Consider the following 22238-nt stretch of genomic DNA (forward strand, 5'->3'; position numbering starts at 1 on the left):
ACAAGGAGTCACAAAGCTCCTGAGAAGGCCTCACAGTAGACTGTTCACTGTGGATGTCAAAGATTAGACCACAGAGAAAAGTTATTTAGGTTTGTATGTCGCTTGCTCCACTTTCTGCTCCCAGTATGACCTCTTTGCAGCCATAATAGCCACAGAATAGGCAGCAGCACAGACCTTATGTTGTAACCTAAGACATGGATCATAGCACTTTGCCATTTTCGTTCTGCCTGTCTTAACTTAAGTCGAGCCAAATTGAGCTGTTCTGAGAACCAAGGCTCCGACGGAAGCTGTGGCTGAATAAGCTTAAGAGGGGGCCTTCTCGTCAGCTGCCGCACGCAAAGAACGAGACATCACAGATAGATCAACCACCAAGGTTATATCACAGTTGGCTCTGACTGAAGACACAAGAGCCTGACGGTCAGCCGTACGCCAACTACGTTGCCAGACTTTAGAAGGAAGACTCCTCAGTGACCTCAGGGCCGTTTTAATAATAAAAGTCAGAAGATAATAGTCAGACCACAGCACGGGCTCAACCGAAGACAAAGTAAGCTGAGTTTGTTTGGCCAAAATCCGATCAAGTGTATTCCCCATCTTATGGGTAGGTTCAGATACAAATTGATGTAGGTCTAGATTGATCAAGCTATTAAAAAAAGAGTGTAAAACTGGGGCCCGTGGACCATTATATTTAAGGTTAAAATCTCCAAGCACAATAAAATGAGAACATTTAATCTGTAGCTCTGCTACTAAGTCTAATAAAAGGTTCCAAGAACCCAGTGAATGATCCTGGAGGACGATAAACAAAAAGAAAGTGACAAGTAAGTAATGATGACAGGACTCAACAAGAACGCTTCCATCACTAAAGTATGGGACAATGACAGTGCAGTAACCCCAAAATTAGCTTTAAAAATGATCGCCACCCCAACCCCTGAATGGGAGGAGACTCGATCAAGATGGATGATTTTATAACCAACAGGGATAGCTTGCACTAATGCTGGCACCGAACATTCATGCAACCAGGTTTCAGTCAAGCACAATACATCCGGATTGTGCTCAGATAAAAGATGCCTGAACCCTGGTCATGGAAACTGCTTTTCAAGAACACAGGTCAAGCCATATTTCAACTGCATTTGTCCAATTTCACATGATGTGCAAAATAGAACACAGAGCCATGGTGGATCTTTCTTTCTATTTAGCAACTGGTAATGTATGTTAATTCAATATACATAATTCCTAACAGTTCACTTCTACAATAGAAAAGAAGGCTTTCTTGAACATTTACATACACTCATTGGGCCTCATTACAAGGTTGGCGGTCCAGTAATAACGATACCGATAAGGCAATACCGGCATCGTTTACCGGACTGGGCCATCACGACCTGCAATGCCGGTCTTACTGGCATCGACACGGGCCCGATGTGACCGTGCACCACCATACCGGACTGTGCTCGGATACGCGGTCGCTGTGCCAGTAACACCGGCATGCCACAAGGAAGAGGACATTATGAGTCGCACGGACATGCACTTACTGGCATCCAGATGCCGGTAAGAAGGGTCACCATGCTGCCGTTAACACCGGCACCGTAGGACAGGCGTTAATGGCAATCTGCTGTGCTCAGACCTGCCACAGGTGTACACAATCAGCACAGGTGGAGGCAATGGAGTCTGGCCCAGCACAAAAGGTGCACACCCACACACCACACCCCTTCCAAGACCAAAATGATTCCACTAGCTGTTGCGATACAGGGGCCTCGAGGACATGCCTGCACTGCTACTCTTTGAGCAGGCAGTACACCAGGGATTACAGAGGAGACGGAGGAGGAGGAGGGTGAGACTGGCCCAGCAAATGCCACCAGTGCAGTCCTTGCAGGCAGCCACCAATCCCTCGCATAAGGGCCAGTCCATTCGACTTCACCCCTGCACAAATTCACACCCTGTACCGCCTGGGCAGGGACACCATCACCACCATCGTGGATCTCACATCATCAACCAGCCCATCTCCCACTTCCCTCCGAATGCCCTGAGCCCAGCTAGGAAGCTGAATAGTTAGCCCACCTTCCCTTTGGCCACTAGTTGTACCCTTCACCCTAATTCAGAGGCTTTTTACTTTCATAATGCTATGCTAATCTCTGGAGAGTTGGCCCATCTAAAAGCTGAGACCAGAAGTTAAGACTTTGGCCTTATCAAAGTGAGTCTGTTGATATTGCATGGATAGGCATTTGTACTCTGCATGTTTGATGCTGCTGCCGCTCCATAACGAGAGATACGGGCTGGCGACACTTTGAGAGAGGCCTTCTGCCTCAAAGTGGGAGTGCTTCAGCCCTCCATAGCCAGGGGCTGGCTCCGCCCAAGTAGCCAGGTCGAGTCAACAAAACCCAAAACTTCGGGAGAGGGCTAGAGCCTGATCCGCTCAGTGGTGTTGCACCCTATGTGTCTTTTACTGAAGTCCTGTTCAAAACAAACATTGGCAAAGCCAACAGTTTTGGCTTGTGCATAAGTATTAGGCATTTGCCAGCACTGCTATTAGATGCTCAGGTACTCAAACCAGTTTGCACCTGCTACCATCAATAGGCATTTAATACCAATACAGCAGTGCCTTTACCATGCCTACATGAAAGCCCGAACTGTTAGGATTGCCAATGCTTGTTTTGCTTTACCCATGTTTTCAGGACTGTGCATCAAGGTTAAAGCAAACATACTACTTAGCTAAATTGGCCCACATTGAATTTAGGCCAATCGAGCCAGTAATAACACTTATGGTGCACAGTCAGCCTGGACATACTTTCTGTGGCATGGCATGTTTACTGGCTGGGCCGGCGTACATGCTAATAATGGCATATATTGGTGCAGCCTGCATGGACCACATGGGAACAACCAGCATGAATATATCTTTATACTGGCATTTGTTGTGTGTAACGGCGGCATGAAATGTATTGGAAAATGTTCCTGTGCACGGTTGGTGCCTTGCAACTATTGGGTTGTTCCATGTGCTTCCATACAAAACAAATTGCAAACTGTATGGATTTCTACCCAATTTTACAAAGAAAGTGCTGTAAAATGCATAAGTGTAACCTGATGTTTCAAACATTTTCTTGTGAGTGAGAAACCCCCTCAAATAACCCTTGTTTGCTTTGGGCACCCTCACTGTGCTCTGCCGATCCTGCATAATTGGCACAAACATTTAAGCCTCTTCAGTTCCGAAATTCACCAGCCTCCACTGTACATCATCCATCTGTCACTGCTCATGCCATCCTGGATATGTTTATGCCTATGATACAAAGGTTAGTCTGGCATAAAACCTTTCTTCAGTAGAGAAATCTAACTTTGCTGTAGTTGATTTGTAGTTGTAGTAATAAACCATATTTGGGTTCCTCCACACAAACTCAAGGAGAGATTTCTCGAGTCCCCTGTTTGCGAAGGTGCTGCCGCGGGCCCAGTGCTTAATTCAAAAGGGGCCTCACCAAATGTTTTGCCCCGGCCCTCACCACATCATGTGACAGCCCTGGTTATAGGTATCAATGTGCCAATGGCGAATGTGGTTGACCATGGCTGTTGTGCCCAACACACAACTCTTCGAATGTGTATCTTGTCTGGTTCTGCTTCTCTTCTCCTCTTTCTTGTTTCTACAATGCCTCACTGCTTGGCACAGATTCAGGGTCTGAGGCAGTCTTGGCGTTACCTTCCAGGCACAGAACACCAGCATCATACTTCCGGCTACTAATGAACCTATCCCTAAACTCAGGAATAGTACCAAAAACGTTCAAATCCTTCTAAAAAACAAAACAGGACATGCGGAAGACCCCACCAACTACAGACCTATATTGAACCTACCCTACCCAGCTAAACTACTTGAACACATCTATAAAATACCACACAACCATGTAGAAAGCAACAGAACTCAACCACTCCCAAGTCGGCATCAGACCCATGAAAGGAACAGAATCAGCACTTCTATCCATATGGGACAACCTAAAAATAAACGCCAACAACAGCATCCGATTGGCCCTCATACTACTAGACATATCAGGCACCTTCGAAACGATCAAAAACACTGCATTAATCCAAAGACTGGAGGAACATTTATTATTATTTTTCTTTTATTATTGTACCGCGCCACATGCCCGTAGGCCTCAGGGCGCACATAAAACCAGACATGACGCACAAACAAGCAATGAGATCAGACCACGGCGAAGCAAGAGAGAACAGGAGCACTTTAATCAGGGCTGAGATTGAAAAGGTAAGTCTTAACGGCCTTTTTAAATGAGAAATAGTCATCAATAAGGCATATAGAGACAGGAAGGGAGTTCCAAAGAAGTGGGGCTTGGACATCAAAACTTGTGCCACCAAAACAAACCAGTTTGAATCTTGGCTGGACAAGTGTGGGTGCTACAGATAACTGAAGATTTCTAATGGACGTCTTGCTGTTAGTACGATCCGATAGGTATACTGGGCATGAGAAAGATAGGCACTTGTGAGCTAAGGTGAGAACTTTGTGTGAAATTCTTTGGTTTACGGGGAGCCAATGTAAGGTTTTCCTGAATGTAGAGATATGTGTACGACGAGAGAGCTTGAAGATGGTGCAAACAGACTATTGCAGTACTCGAGCCTGGAATTGATTAACGCAGTTTACAGCAATGCGCAATTTTCGGAGGTGATAAAAGGTCGAATATATTGTATGCGCTTGTTAATGAAGCCGCATACAGACCGAACATAGGATACGTGAGGCTTCATTGACAGAACATAATCCAAGACTACTCCTAAGGTTTTCACCTTCTTAGAAACCGGAATAATGTGATCCGCACTCAAGAAATCGGAATAGTCAGGTGTAAGCTTGTTCCAAATGTTATTGGTGGCAACGATCATGAGTTTGGTCTTCTTATTATTTAGGGCTAAGGAGTTAATTCAATTCTGGATGGCATTATAGATGATGTTGAGAGCAGTGAGGTCCTGCTTGTAGTGCCCGCTGAGCTGAAGAACAACCTGGGTATCATCAGAGTAGTTGGCATATTGGACTCCCAGGATGTTCAGTAAGTCAAGCAAAGGCCAGATGTAAATATTAAAAAGATGCAGTGACAAGCAGGAACCCTAAGGGACACTGCAGGTTTGTTTTAAGGCGGAAGAGTGGTTGTTCCCTATCAACCGTAATGAGCGGGGTCTTAAAAAAGAAGCAATCCAATAAGAGGCTGAGGTGGAGCAATTGGCAACCTCTCAGAGCCTGGTCACCAGTAGAACATGATCAATAAGATCGAAGGCTGCTGAGAGGTCCAGAAGCATCAGCAATGCAGGATAATCTTTATCTGCCATTCCAGCCAGAGTGGACATAAGGTCAAGCATTGCACTTCCTGTGCCATACCGTGCTCGATTGCCGGATTGTCGTATGCCTAAAATGTTATGTTCCTCCACATGAGCCTGAAGCTGAATATAAGCCAATCTGTCAAGAATTTTTAAAATGAAAGGCACATTAGTTATGGGACTATAATTACCTGTGATTGAGGGATCCAAATTGTCTTTTTTCAGCAATGGTGTAACCCAAGCAGTTTTAAAAGAAGATGGAATAATACCCTCATCAAAAGATAGGTTGATTAGCTTAGTGACCCAGGGAACAAGAAGATCTAGTGAGTCTTAAAGATGTTGGTGGGACAATCATCACCTGCACATGAAGTGGCTTTTAGATCATGAACAACCTTGCACACTTGTTCTTCTGAATAGTGGCATAAAAAACTGCTCTACAATGGCTAAATTCCTTCCTAACCAACCGAATGGAAAGAACATACTTAACTCCAATTACAGCTAACACCAAAAACATCACCTGTGTGGTACCACTAGAATACAGCTTCTCCCCACTCCTCTTCAACATCTACATGCCCCCCCGAATAAATCTCATTCAAACCCATGGACTGACCGCCTACAAATATGCAGGTGATACCCAACTCATTTTCAAGATAACCACAACCCAAGACCCAGACAAAGCCCTCAACAATTGCGTCATGGACATATGCACCTGGATGGCAATCAACAATATCAAACTGAACTCAAACAAAACAGATATAATAATCTCCCCCTCCCTGAGGATAACGCAACACACACACATGAGATGGCCACCATGCACGGGAATCCAACCAGAGGCATCCTCAAGAATACTCATGGACAACAGACTCGCACTTGAACTACAAGTGAACACAATAGCAAAGAAACCCTTCTACCTCCTGTGACAAATTTGTGGGATACTACCCTACATCACCTCCCACACATAACCCTAGCAGTCCTCTCCTTGGTATTATCGAGACTAGACTACGCAAAAAGCCTCTACCTTGGAATGCCAGAACACCTCATAAAAAAAATCCAACACATTCAAAATACTGCAGCAAGACTACTCCTGAGACTAAACAGAAGAGACCACATCACACCAGCCCTGAGAATCCTACATTGGCTTCCAGTAAAAAACGCATTAACTTCAAAGTCCTCTGCATCGCGCAGAAATCACTACACAGACAAGGAGTCAAATTTCTCCAAGCCAAAATCAACCGCTACAACCAGAAAGAAACCTAAGATCGAGCAACGACATCCAAATTGAAATGAAACACTAAGAGAAAATGAAATTCGGGAGGAACCGCATTCTCCCGTTTGATAGCCAATCTATGGAACTCATTACTGAAGGAAAAAAGAATGACAAAAGATCACCTAACCTTCAGAAAACAAATGAAAACATGGCTATTCATTCCCCGAGGCAAGCACAAAAAAGATGCACCTACCACAACTCACACCCAGGGCCCAAGGCAATCATGGGACAGTATGGACCGAGGAACCGACAATAAAACAACCACTTACTACTAACAACCCCCTGCTGCTTGCTCCTCTACCGCAAACCTCCCTTGTAAACACACACCCTAAGGGCTAGCACTACCACACACAAAACTACACACATCCATCACAGTGAGTAAACAGCTGCAAACAACAAACAACTTAGACACTGGACATTACCACTCCGGACCCAAGTCCAATGCACACAATCCAACCAAACTCAGAAAGCCGACATGCACAGACGCCAGTTTCTCTTGGTTTCTGCCAACATCAAGAGAAGTATACAGTAAATCAAGTTCCCAAATGTGGGAACTCACGTCGTCTGCACTCTATGGGAGGCTCTGTGAGGAGTCCTGATATTTATTTTTGTTTAGTTATAAAATCCCACATGCCAGGGTTGTTATTTATCTCCTCCGCACCTTAAAATAATTAATTCTCACTATACAATTTTATGAACTACTCTTGTGTAAAAATCGGGTGTGCTGATTGATCTGTTGTTCTTAACATCAAGAGAAGAGCACAACCTCTATCCTATCCCTCTTCTTCCACTAACCTATACCACCCACTTTCCTACAGAGCCATGTGAGTGTCTGGAGACCATGCAGATGGCAGCGGTGTACGGTGTAAATCAACATAACATGCAGAATCGGTTACTCTTTCCATTTCTCTGGTCTCAGTTTTCATCAGCTGATCAGCTGCCTAGATGTTCCGTGTTCAGCCTCAAGTCTTTCGACTCACTCTAGTGACTGTGAGCCTTCAAGGACTGCACTCACAACCTCTTCACCAGTGGCAGATTTTGGTATGACGTTTCTCTCTCAGTGAGGCCTCAACTCAAGACTTGCTAGACCTGGTGCATAGGGAATTATTTTACTGGGCACTGAGTCAATGCCGCACAATAAATAGTTTCTCAGCAGCGTTCTCCTTCCTCCCTCTCTTTGCCACCCCACCACTCTGGTGAAGCTCAGACAGTGCTTCTCAAGTCTGCTCTGTGTCAGTTGGTCTCCATCAGTTTAGTTCTGCCAACCGCAGCTTACTGGGAGTAGCTCGCCCCTTTTGAATGACATTTGGCTCTGCTGGGCTGGCCAGTTGATGCTTGATAGTGAAAAAGACTTCTCATTCGCACTGTGTATGTAATCCATCAGTTGCTCGTCTCAAAACCCTCCTGATCAAACATGAATCCCGTGTCAGCCTTGACCCACAACCCCCCTGATGAGGAGTCAGGGTGCATGTACACACACACAAGCTGCTATGACCCCAAAGCAGCCAGCCCACTAAGCAACCCACTACAGCACTTCCACTGTCTCTTCCTCTCCCAAGGCAGTGGTGCCAACACTTTACTTGAGGAACTGCATTCTTGACACCCACCATTTGCCCTCAACTCCCAATCAAATTCCTTCCTCTATATAAATACACAAATACATTCTTCATGCTGGCTGCTTGGCAAATCGCTCTGTCCCCCCTCAGCGTGCTGCATTGTGGTTCAGCGACAGTGCCTTTAATCTCTGTCGCTGGGAATGGTGTAGACAGTACTTAATGTGTGGGGGTATTTGCTAGGGCCCAGCCCTGGCACTTATTTTTGAGCCCCGGCACTTCTTGTCTCAGACTCACTTTAATTATGGTGATGGTCAGTGCATCCATCAACCACAAAGCGCAGGTGCGAGCTTTAGTGTAACCCCAAATATGTCGACACTGTGGGGAGCAGCTATGAGTGGTCGCAGCAGTGGTCCCCACCCGCAGTGTCACATGAGTGCTAGAAAATATTTGGGTCCTGGTACTTCTTTTTCTTACTAATTAAGCACTGTGTAGATCTCAGAAGAACAGCAGAACCAACCCTGAGATGCAATTTTCTCCAAATGAATAGGTTTCCTTTAGAAGGTAAAAGGCTCAACATGTAGGTGAGATCTACTAGACCTTGAGTAATGCTGCTAATTGCTGCACAAGAGCTGGAGGTTCTGCATACTTCATGATGTTCTAAACCTTGTCCAGCGACAGAGATTAAAGGCACTGCGGCTGGGTTCTACGTTGAACTTCTGCATAAATACTAACGAAGCGGAAACCACTGAATTCGTTTTAAATGAATTTCAATAAAGCCTTTTATTTTTTTGCTCTTTTTTATTTTAAAGGCAGGAGGAGACTCCCGAATACACCCCCCACCCCGCCCCCGCCCCCACACTTTATTTATTCCCTTACCCAATCTCCTATCTATTTTTTGTGAAAAAAAGTGCATAAAAAAGTCAGAAAATTCGATTAAAAAACAATCTACGTTTTCACCCTCGTTATTTCCAAATGCATTGTTTTGAGGGAATACCTCAGGTTTAGCACATACTAGATTTCTTGTATCATGCCATCTTTCTGTGGGTCTGCGGTATCTGCTCTCGCCCTTATCTGCAGTCTGGCTCCAGACCCTGGATTGAACTGTGGCAGATGGGCAGGTCACCCCTGTTAAGCTCTGGAGCTGCAGCTTCCTCGCTGCATGCACTGTAAGGCTCTGCCTAATTACCTAATGCAGGACACATAGGGCCTCCTTACGAGGCTGGAGGAATGGGTTAACGGCACCAGTAATGGTTCCGGTGCCGTTAAACCCACTGCGCCCTATTACGAGGTTCCCTCGCAGGACCCGGAAAGGACGTCTGATAAAACCAGACTTCCTTTCCGGGTCCCGTGAGGGGAACAGGGAGCTAACAACGGGCCCGTCATTAACGTTGTTAACTCCCTCCCCATTCCCATTGAGCCCTATTGGGCTCAAATGGGAATCGGGATCAATTTTTACCAGGCCCATAGAATGGCCAATTACCGGGTCCGCCAAGGTCGGAATGACCCGGTAATGGCCGATTCCATGGGCACAGTAAAATTTCATTACTGGCGGCAGCCGTGCCCTTAATAAGGGCGCGGCTACCGCCAGCCTCGTAATGAGGTCCATAGGGTTTGGAGGTAGTCATGGTGCTATTTTTTTTTTTTTTGAAGAAAGGTCCTTTTTTTCTTCAGCATGTTTATTTATTTTACACTTCATAGCTCGATTTTTGTGCATTTCGTGTGCACATTGTTGGGACTTCTCCTATTTTTGGAGAGATGGTTTTATATGTCCTTGTGGTTTAATGCTAGAACCCTTTATGGCAGCCCCGACATGCGCTATACAATTGCCTTCATCTGTGTCACCCGGATAAACATTAGTTCGCATCCCTCAGTGATAGATTATACTCAACCTATATTCTTACCATGGTATTAGGGCACTCCCATCTAAATACGTCCACTCTCTCGGTACCCAGCTCATCGCCTAGCTTCAGAGGTGGAGTCTATTTGTTTTCCCTTCTTGTGAGATTTCCGGTCACGTGACTTTGGAACATAATGTCACGTGATCAGCTTCTGATATTCAATACTATTTTTAAATACTGATTTTACACTTGGAGATTCAATTACTCGCATTTCTTTTCTTCAATCATTTTTTTGCCGAGCTGTCCACTATCGACAACATTTGTTGACTTTTCATATTCTTTTCGCAGCGTCCTATGTCGCTTTTACCGTATAACTCTGTGTATAGGTGTGACCTAGTTGCCGTCTTACATACAAATGTTTTTCTATGATATGATCTTCATATTTTCTTTTCGCAGCTCTCATCTGACATTTCAATGGTGTGTGTCAGATCCAGTGCAGTTGGTCAATTTTTCTTTAGCGTCCTTAACTCCTATTACCGTAGTGATTTGTATAGGGGGCTGCGATGTCCAAACCTTCTGCTCGGTTATAAACTCATCTATAGACATATACCGCTTGTTTATATCGGGATGGCCTTGGTTTCTGACTTGTGTTTTTTTGTGAGCTTGCATGTTAGTATAATTTATTGTAAAGGTATCACAACATTGTAGATGCTCATTATTTAAAGCGCTTATTCAGGTAGAGACATTTGTGTGTTTGTCTCATCAACTCCGTTTCACTATTGCAGAGACCAAAAAGATTTTTTCTTTTTTATGCGTTCTCGTATGTGCCCTCAACGAGGAACAGATCTTCTCTTTCACATGCTGAGTCACCATGTCCAATTCCAAAGGGGTGATTCTGAATGTTAGACTTGTGATGATGTTCGTTCAGACTATTGGACATCATATTTGATGGGGAGTAGTATTAAATGAACACATTCCACTCAACCAATACATTGAGTCCATATTTCACTGTATCTAAGTTGTATATCCATTTTTGCACGCATTTTTGTAAAGACAGGTCTCTGTTGCCACTTCTGGGGGATTGTTTGATGACCTGAAGTACACACCGTAGCATATCTGTGCATTTGTGTTGTTTAGATGTATAGTGGGCTACAAGTGGTTTAGTGTCTATTTTGTTCTCAATGCATGATTTGTGTTCACAAATCCTCTGCCTGATTTGCCTTTTTGTTTTTCCAATGTAGACCAGGTCACAGGGACATTTGATTGCATATACCGCCCATTGGGTGAGGCAGTTGGTAAAGCCTGTCAACTGAATGACTTTGTTCCTTAAAAGAATGCTTTTCATATATTTGGTTTGTCCACAGATGGAACATTTGCCGCATCTATGATGGCTGGCCACTGGGGGTAGACCCCACAGTGGCAGTTGTAACTGTTTTTTCTGTGTTGTATCCGGTAACGTATTAACCAATGTGTCCCATAAATTCTGCTGCCTTCTGAAGGCAAAACGCGGTGTCGAAGGATTAAAGTCATCTGTTTTAATCATCTGCCAGTTTTTGAGAATAGTTTTTTTGAGTAAGCTGCTTATAGGACTAAAAGTGCTTACACGTTATTTTATCCAAGGTGTTTTTCTTTATGGGCTGTAGACAGGTGTCTCCGTTTGTATGTTGTGCTCTCTTGTAGGCACGGTGTATTGTGGTGGACGGGTATCCTCTATCTTTTAGCCTTATTTTCAATATCTTCCCATGCTCTTCGTATGCCTCCCTTTGCGTACAATTCCTACGGATCTGTAGGAATTGTCCATAAGGGAATCCCTCTTTTAAACTCCGAGGATGGAAACTTTTATAGTCTAAGAGCATGTTTTTGTCCGTGGGCTTCCTCTAGAGAACTGTTTTTAGGCTACCATGGTGGGTTTATGAAATTGCCAAATCTAAGAAAAATATTTGCCTTTTGTTATGTTCGATGGTGAATTTAATGGATGGATTTCGTTCATTCAGCCATTAGTTCCTGCACTGTCCCTCTCCAAACCATAAGCAATTGAAGCAAGCAAATAAAAATGTGTGACTTGCAAATTAGGTGTTTTTGTTAACCAATCACAATCTGCCTTTCTGGGTGCGAATGTGCCTTCACCGCCCAATGCGGTTGAAGAAAAAAAAATAGAAACAAAAATGGCCGCCGCTATAAAAATAGGCAAGGGACTACGTCCCTTTTTGGATAATGGCAGCCATTTATGAACATGTTTTCTATGGTTACCTTCATCCGGACCTACCAAAGCGCAGGCTGGCTGGCCGTTAAACGCCATGTCCACCCTGGCAGGGGGCATCAAAGTTTTAATTATATTGCATGAGGGCTATGCAATTGCTATTGAAAGCTATGAGGGAGTACTCAGAAGCTCAAAGAAACATTTCATGAACACACAGTTTTCTGACTAGCAATGCACCATGGTGAAACACGCTCAGTATTCTGGTGATTAGAATTGCACACAGCATAATATTTAATGAACCAATGAGGATTCCATGTGGATTACACATGGTTCATATCATAGACAAATAATGGCTATTATGGTCATGTCCAACCATGGAGAAATCATGGATAACTGTAGTCCGTCTGCGATAAAAAATAAATAAAGCAAGAGCCAGTTATCAAAAGGCAGCCAAAACAGCATTAGGTTAGATTAAAAGAATAGACGATTAGGATGGGGATCAAAGAGGCAGAGGGCCCTTGGTTCTAGTGGTGCCACTCTTAGTGCATGCATCAGCGGCCCGTTAGAGATTCTGAACATTTATACCTTTTGGCAAATGGTTGATGTTTTCTTTTGGTTTTACAAGTTACGATTAGTGAGTTTGTTAGGTCAGTAGACGGAATCTGATCAGTGTTGTTTCACATTTTCCTGATGAAAGCAGCTCTCTGACGTTCTGACATGCTGTAGGATACCATATGACTCCTCTCGGGAGGGCACAGGAGGAGGAGAACCATCATCCAGCCCCCCTCAGTAAGTTCTTCACAACAGATTGGCAGGAGTCGGAAAGTCGTGAGCAGAGTCACAGGTGCAGCAGAAATGCCATGGCTTCACTCCCTCCCAGGAATCAAATTAAAAAGCCCCCACGATGATGAAGTTGATGTGACTGAGTCAGGGTCATGACCCCGTCAGAGGGAACAGGGACCACTGACCTGGGGTGGGTGGTCTACCACTGTCTATGCCAGAGCAGATCGTACCCTAGAGGCGGGGTGAGGAAGATTTAGGGGGGCAGCCCTGCCCCCCCTTGTTTGTGAATTATATATGTCTGAGGGTACCGCTGTCCCCTCCACAATGCCTGTCAGACTCCTTTCTGTCCAGAACTCTCTTTTGTCTTTCTCAGGACCGCAATTCCCATGATGCACCTGAATGCTACCAAAAAACCCAGCCCAGAACCAGAAGAATGGAATACGGAACAGAAACTGAAAGGTGTTTAGTGAGCTCAGGTAGAGCAGTGGTGGATCAGTGGTGGAGGCAGACAGCGTAGTGGAGTGCTGAGGAGACTGTGGCAGTGTTCTGAGAGAGTGCAGGGAAGGTATTGTGTTTAGGAGAGAGTGGTACAAGTTAAATGCAAGGTGGTGAGGAAGGCGTTAAAGGTGATTGAGAAAGAGAAAGAAAGAGCGAGGTGAGAAGTGTTAGGGGATTTAAAGAGAGAGTGAAAGTGATAAAGAGAGTGTATGGTACGAGGGTGTGGAGAGAGTGCACAATGTTAGTAGAAGTAGTGTTCAGGGTGGAATGAAGAAGAATGGGGTGGGATTTGTTGGAGGAGAAAGGCATAGAGAGTGTGGTACGATTAATACACAGAGGCTTAGGTAGGGGACTGTGAGAGGAGCATTTGAGTGAGTGGGGAGCGCAGTGAGTGAGAGGAGATGAGATTGGGGAAGGGTCCAAGGCTGGTAAAGAGATAGGGGAAGAGTAAGAAGAGAGGGGAGAGGTGTAGGCAGTGCAAGGGTGGTGGAAGAGAAGAGAGAGTAGAAAGAGAGGCGAGCAGATAGCAGATAGAAGAAAAGAGGGAAGGGAGATAAGTGAGAAGAGAAGGAAAGGGGTATAGGTAGAGTGAGAGGGAGATGAGGATGATAAAGCAGGGAGGAGAGAGGAGATAGAGGTAAACAGAGAGATAGAATCTGTAAGAGAGAGAGAAGGGGTGAGACTGGAAGGGAACCCCTACTGACATCAGGAACAGCCTAGAGGTTTTTCTTAGAAGGTCTGTGAGGGAGCTAGATAGAAAATGCAATAACCTTTAGGTTTCCCCGTCAAGATTAGAATGACTTAGATTGTAGGGTTACCTTCTTTAGAACAAGTTGAGGAGATTCTGGGGGTCAGGAGTTCATGGGCTAAGGCGGAGGGGGACCACAGGAGGTCGAGAGAGCTGTACAGACCCCCTTAGTTTACACCATCCCAGTCTTCCCCGACCAGTTGTTGAACATTTTAATAAAACACCTTTAAAAACTATCTTTTTCTGAGGCCATCTTGTGCACTGTTTAGCCTCGGGATTAGGCGGCCATGATTATTTTGGCAGGTCTGAAAGATAGTGGTGAATTTATGCAGTATTGGCTGTTACAGTGTTTCTGTCAGTGAAGGACAGTCCCTCTGAAACAATGTAATTCATATAAACAATGAAGGGTAGCCTAAAAACTCTAGAAATGTTCAAAACAAGACATGTTTTTCCAGAGAAGAAACAATACGGCCTGCCTGGTTCCTTCAGATTCTTACAGGGCACCAGGCCCTCCTCGACCAGTCTACCCCTGCACGTGGCCTCACCTGACCCCCACCCCCATTCCGCCCTTGCCATTCTGGGCTCCGGGCATCTGCGCAAGCCTGGCTGGGCCAGTACCTCTTGAGCCTTTCCGGCAGTGTCCCTCGCACTTTTCACATGGGCCTTCTTTCCCCTGCACTCTCTGCATTACCCTGCCACTTGTCCACCCGGCCTCACCTTGCACTCGTCTAACCCATGGGCAGAAGCTTGGCTGGTCCTGCACCCCTTGAGCCATTCCAGCCCCATTCCTCGCACTTATCTCGTGGACCTTCTTTCCTCTGCACTCTCTGCATTACCCTGCCACTTGCCCACCCGGCCTCCCCTTGCACTCGTCTAACCCATGGGCACAAGCCTGGCTGGTCCTGCACCCCTTGAGCCCTTTCAGCCCCATCCCTCGCACTTATCTCGTGGACCTTCTTTCCTCTGCACTCTCTGCATTACCCTGCCACTTGTCCACCCGGCCTCCCCTTGCACTCGTCTAACCCATGGGCACAAGCCTGGCTGGGCCTGCACCCATTGAGCCCTTCCAGCCCCATCCCTCGCACTTATCACATGGACCTTCTTTCCTCTGCACTCTCTGCATTACCCTGCCACTTGTCCACCCGGCCTCCCCTTGCACTCGTCTAACCCATGGGCACAAGCCTGGCTGGTCCTGCACCCCTTGAGCCCTTCCAGCCCCATCCCTCGCACTTATCTCCTGGACCTTCTTTCCTCTGCACTCTCTGCATTACCCTGCCACTTGTCCACCCGGCCTCCCCTTGCACTCGTCTAACCCATGGGCCCTTGTCCGGCCTGACTGGGACTCCCCCCCCCCTTCTGTCTCGCCCGCACTTCTTGTTACTACACTTGCACGATCCGAATGACACAAGGCCTAATTGGACGGTTTGTGTTTTTCTTCATCCCTGCCCCCCAAGCCCGTCTTCTTGGCTTGTTGCACCTTGAAACACCTTTTGCTGTATAGCCGCATTATAAATACCCAATATATAAAAAACATAAATATAAATTATTCAACTTGGATTTTGAATCATACTTTGAGAACTTCATGTAACCATGTTAAAAATATTGATAGATAATTAGAAAACTGAGAATTAACCACCCTTCCTGGTGATAGGAAAATCAAAAAGATACATTTTCTTCTTGTTAGTCAATTTGAGTTGTGTATTGTACGGTATGCTGGGATTTTAACGAATTAAATTACAGAGAATGCTGTAATAACGAAAATGTTATAACGAAAACTATCAAATTTTTTGTTTAATATGTATATGGGGTGGCTTAAGGGGTTAAAACGTGCGTCGAGGGGTTTGGGGCGGGTGTAAAAGCATAGGGAAATGGGGACACCTCCTCCCTAAATTAAAACATAACAAATCGATATTTTTCGTTATAACATTTTCCTTATTACAGCATTCTATGCAATTTTATTCGTTAAAATCACTTGTAACCGTATTGTATGTGTAACCTAATGCACTGTAATTATATGTAACATAAAGGAATTTGTATGTGAAGGTTTTATCAAAAGGTGTTTGTAGAAAGCCAAAGCCATAACAGACATTTAAAAAAAAACGATAATTCAATCAGCATTTGTATCTCATTCATTTCAAGCACCCATACATTGCCAAACAATATAGAGAAAAGGTAAAAATAATAACGTTGTCAAGTCAGAAGTTTTTAAGTGTGGAATTCTTTCTTCTTTCTTAGGACTCATCAATAGATGTATAAATGGTTTTACAATAGTCCACACATTGCTTGCTTTACAATTGCATATTTAAAGAAAAGACCACATGATGCTCCAGAGGCATATGACAGGCATGTTTCGACATGTTGGACTACTTCATTGCCCTGTCTTCCTCAGGGTCAAGCAAGCATGCTACGCAGAAAGGTGTGTAGCTGAAGCTAAATGGTGTGTGTATATGTGACCTCAAATCATTTCGGTACTGAATCCTGAAAGTTGGTACAGAAACTGATATAACTGATTCCTGTGAGCTGCGGGGAAAGCTGCTGTATACCTGAGTAATGGATGCCACCTCATGCCATCAAGGAGGTACAGCAGCCAAGGATATGGAAACTCAAGCTTCAATGAAGACATATTCAACTTTTCTATATTCTGTCCATATTCTATGTGAGCAGACTAGACAAGAATGAGTATTTTAAGGAATACCTTTATTCATATCTCTGCATCATCCAAAAGGTTGCACACGAGACTAGAGTCCACATGGTGTAGCTAAAATAAAATGGATGTGTACGAAATATGTCAGCATTGTTGTCTTCAAATTATAGATTTTGTCAAAGGTGATTAAGAGGGAAAGCTAGGCTGCCATGTCCAAAGGTGGTCAGGTTAGTGTTAGCTACAAGAAAATAACACATATTTGTGGATTACAGAGATGTTAGCTTGAAAAGAGAACCATTGTATTCAGAATGATGGAAATTAGAAAGCCTTTGTAGAGCATTTGTAAGGTTCTGTGGCATGGCCGTTAGGTGGTGTCCAGATTAGGTCCATTTGGCCAATGGTGGAGGGATGTTGATGTTTAGTGATGCGTATGTTAGCAGATGTGATGTATTACTTTGAAAAGTATTATTAGTTTGTAATCAAATGAGGCAAGGATGTTGTGGTGGAGAGCCATCACCAGCTGAGACAGAGAGGTCGTTTTGTATGTCTGTTGTCCTTGTCTATGCCTGGCTGACTGGCTCTGTAGCTCAGCAAAGCAAAGGAAAAGAGGTGGAGCAGAAACCAAAAGAAAAATAGAGCTGTGGTGAGCTGAGAAGCATGTGAGAAAGAACCGCGAGCGAGGACAAGCCGAGTAGACCGCGGAACGCCAATGTGCTACTGTGCTGGCGAGTTCACGCCTCAAGAAAGCTGCTGGGAAGCTGGGCCCATGGGGGAAACTGGGCAGTCAGGTCCGGGGAGAGGGATGGTACATGCTAGAAGAAGCGGATGCCAAGAATGATGGCCAGAGTGGAAAGGAGAACGTGTGGCAAGAGAAGGAAGGCTTGGACACAGAGTGGTGTCCACAGAGGAGGAAAGGTGTTAGGAAATCATCAGAGCAAGAGTGGCGTATACTGGCGGTTGTGGGTCGGCCACCCTGCACCAGAGTGTGTAGGATGCTAAGACATTGAACGGAGGACAAGGAGCACAGTACATTGGGTTTCTGAATCCCGTCTCTCCACAAACTGTCGCGAGATCCTCCGAGAGATAGAAAAAGAAGGAGTGACAAGTGATTATTGTTTTTTTTTAATTATTATTTATTTATTTATTTACAAGTATATACAAAAAACAACATCAAAGTACAGAAGAATAATAAGCAAAAAACCGGATCAAACAAAGTCATTGAACATATTCCATATCTTTTCATATGAAGACAACTTACATTTCAATTTGTAGATCAATTTTTCTGTTCTCGACAGACCATGCATTTCCAGAACCCATTCCTCAAATGACGGAGGAATCCGACTTTTCCATCCTCGAAGGATCAACCTTTTCGCAACAATGGTTGCTCTAAAAAGCCATTTCTTGAGGGAAGAGCTGACATCAGCCAGCCCAGAATCATCCCCCAGGATCATTGTCTTAAAGTCCAGGACACACCCTTCACCCAAAATTCTGACACATACATCACAAATGTCGATCCAGAAATCCCTGACCCGCACACAGCTCCATAGCATGTGTTCCAATGATCCAACTTCCTGAGTACAACCCCAACAATCAGCATTGTCAGCCATGGCCCTTTAATGCAATGTTTCCGGACACCAATACACACGGTTCAGAATCTTAATTTGTCTAGACCTTTCGCCCAGATTCAGCGAACATAAGGAGACATTTCCACATATATTCTGCCAGGCCTCAAGATCAATATCAGACCCAATCCTCTCGCTCCACACTTCCCGTAAATTGTCATTGCTCCGAAAATACGACACAAAAAGTTTGTATAACCTACTGGCTAAACCACCTCCCTGTCTATTAGAATCCGTCAGAAAAATAGTTATGTCAAAAGAGTCCGACCAGTCCACCTCACCGACAGACCTCTTGAGTCGTCTATAAGCCGAGTCCGACAAATCCTCAAAACTCTATCTCTCTCTCAGCTCAGCAGCAAGTGATTATTGGAAGGATTGCTTCTGACACTTCCAAGAAAAAATGTGTGCTGCTGAGATGTCGCAAGAAAACCAAAGGGGACAGACTTGTGGGAGTTGGAGCCCAGACACCCTTTTATATTGTGCAGAGCCACTGAGAGAAAGAAAGGCAGCAAAGTAGTTGCTGGAAGTTTTGTTTGTCAACCTTCACTGGGAAAAGTCTAACGTGCCAAGAAGGCTCCAAATAAAGACAAGTGAACTGTCTCCTGGTGACTGGAATCCTGCTATTCCACAAAGTCGCTTGCGCAAGAGGCACTGAGAGGAAGAGAAACGGTGAGAGGTGTGTTAGACTTCACAGGGCAAAGGGTGTGGCTCTAAGAAGTCTCACGGAACTGCTTTCTGGGGGTTGGCGTCCTGCTACTCCCCAACATTGTGCAAGGGCACGAAGAGAGAAAAAGAAAAAGCAGGAAACGCTTTGGGGATTAATTGTTTATTACACTTTATGAGGCCAAAAGGCCTGAGAGAATCAAAGTGAGCTGTTTTTTGGGAGGTGGTGTCCAGCTACTCCTCAATGTTGAGAGAGAGAGAGATAGAAAAAAAAGTGTGTATTGAAAGCTTTGGTTCTTACACTTCACAAGGCAAAGCGTGTAGTGCTGAGGAACTTCAAGAAATCCGCAGTGAAATGTCTTCTAGGGCTCGTGATATGTATTCACCAACATAGCGAGAGAGGTGCTGAGAGCGTGACATCTGAGAGTTTGAGTTTGACGACTCCCCGATGAGGTGCAAGAAGTTCTGAGAGAGCGACATCTGAGAGTTGGAGTCTGATGACTCCCCGATGAGGTGCAAGAGGTACTGAGAGAGCGACATCTGAGAGTTGGAGTCTGATGACTCTCCGATGAGGTGCAAGAGGTGCTGAGAGAGCGAAATCTGAGAGTTGGAGTCTGACGACTCCCCGATGAGGTGCAAGAGGTGCTGAGAGTGTGACATCTCAGAGTTGGTGTCTGACGACTCCCCGATGAGGTGCAAGAGGTGCTGAGAGAGCGACATCTGATAGTTGGAGTCTGACAACTCTTCGATGAGGTGCAAGATGTGCTGAGAGTGTGACATCTGAGAGTTGGAGTCTGACGACTCCCCAATGAGGTCCAAGAGGTGCTGAGAGAGCGACATCTGAGAGTTGGAGTCTGATGACACCCCGATGAGGTGCAAGAGGTGCTGAGAGCGTGACATCTGGGAGTTGGAGTCTGACGACTCCCCGATGATGCAAAAGAGGTGCTGAGAGAGCAACATCTGAGAGATTGAGTCTGATGACTCCCCGATGAGGTGCAAGAAGTTCTGAGAGAGCGATATCTGAGAGTTGGAGTCTGATGACTCCCCGATGAGGTGCAAGAAGTTCTGAGAGAGCGACATCTGAGAGTTGGAGTCTGACGACTCCCCAATGAGGTCCAAGAGGTGCTGACAGAGCGACATCTGAGAGTTGGAGTCTGACGACTCCCCGATGAGGTGCTGAGAGAGCAACATCTGAGAGTTGGAGTCTGACGATTCCCTGATGAGGTGCAAGAGGTGCTGAGAGCAACATCTGACAACTGCCCGATGAGGTGCTGAGATAGCAACATCTGAGAGTTGGAGTCTGACGACTCCCTGATGAGGTGCAAGAGGTGCTGAAAGAGTAACATCTGAGAGTTGCAGTCTGATGACTCCCCGATGAGGTGAAAGAGGCGCTGAGAGAGAAAAGGCTAACCACGAATTGCTTTAGGAAATCTTGTCCCAAACAAATAAGATTGGTTGGTTGGATTTTATGGAACTAATTCTTCATGAAACAGAGTGTATGGTTCCGAGGTGGTGCAAGGAAGTGCAAGTCAACAGTTTTCTGGGAGTTGAATTCCTGCTGCTTCCCATCGCAGCCAAGAGGTGCTGAGATGGAGACATTATCCAATAAAGAAGAGCAGGATTGACAAGCCGTTCCAAGACCATGATTAAAGGAATGTAGAACAACATGAGCATTGAGTCTTAATGATCACAGTGAGTGCTATATGAGAGAAAGTTCATTTAAAAGAAAAGGACCTGAGAAGGTGTGCTCTAGCACCTTGAAGCGTCTTCTTTGTGCTAGATGTAATTACCAGTAAATATCACAGAACAAATAACCGCACTCACCAAAGGAAGATGGTAAAACACTGCTTTCATCTCAATGAAAGAAAGCAGGGTGATATGACAGCTATCAAAGTAGATGTTCAATGTTCACAAATAATTTTGCTTGTAGAAAGTTTATATACTTTCAAATACATCATGTATGAGATCATCCCATATGGCATTTCATAAAATCTATCGCCAGGAGGGATTGGATTAGGGGAACATATCAACTTATAGAATCATATGTGGGTTAATATCTCATTTGCTGCACGTTGCCTGTAGGACATGCCCTATGCTACATCTACATACGTCACATACTGATTATATCAGAGAACATGGCAACAGCAACACTGTGTATGAAAGTGCATGGCAGGCCTTTTGATTGGTTGGAAACCCTATCCAAACTTGTACTTTCGGCTCCTTAGCAGAACACAAACAGAACGATACCTAGATGTTCAAGCAGCATCAACTTATTCTTTGTTTTCCCAATTAGTCCATCGCATTTCATCAACCTGATCCTTAGCCAAGGTCTGTCGTTCGTAGTTGACCTTGTATTCTGCTCAATGTTCTGGGATATTCTAGGGGGTGTGAGCACACCACTATCTTAACTCAAGCTCAAATGAATCGTCTTTGTTTTGAGTTCTTTATCACATGTTTTGATACCACAATTTTATCAATTTAATCCTCTCTTACTGCTATTTGATTTTATTAAACAGGGTGTCATTACCGCAACTAGCCTTAAGAGACTTGCTCACGCCACCTCACATGGGCTTTTCCCTTCATATTTGTCCAGCACTTGGCATCTGCAAATGTCATTTTCCCTCCTAATATTAGCAGAAATAGATCTGATGCAAATGGTCTGTTCATTCAATCCTTTTGTGCCTTGCACTCATCTCTCAAAATCACCTCCTTGACTTCAGGCCAACGTACTCCATTATTCTGCACATGAAAACAGCTTCTTCATTAATTCTTCAATTTTCAATCCTAGGCTCTTATTTTTAGGTAGCTGGGTTTATTCTTTAACACAGGCCGTCGTCCATTTTGTGCCAATTACCGTCCAAAACGTTATGTATATACCTATTTTTAGCAAGCTTCTATATGCTTTTTCTACCTAGTGTTACAGCGAATTTACAGTTATTGGTCAGTAAGTTACTTCATTTTCTTATTTGCATGATTACTTCATTTTTAGGTACATGTTTCTCTTTGTGCTTAATTACGTCATCAGTCTTAAGTATTTTCATATCGTTTCCACATGGGTTTATATATCTTCTTCATGACATAATTCTGTTGTCGTCAGACTTTTACTTAGCGTTCATCCATAATTCCCATAGCT

Source organism: Ambystoma mexicanum, chromosome 5p (assembly GCF_040938575.1).
Source record: "Ambystoma mexicanum isolate Mex_15411 chromosome 5p, UKY_AmexF1_1, whole genome shotgun sequence".
Taxonomy (NCBI): domain Eukaryota; kingdom Metazoa; phylum Chordata; class Amphibia; order Caudata; family Ambystomatidae; genus Ambystoma; species Ambystoma mexicanum.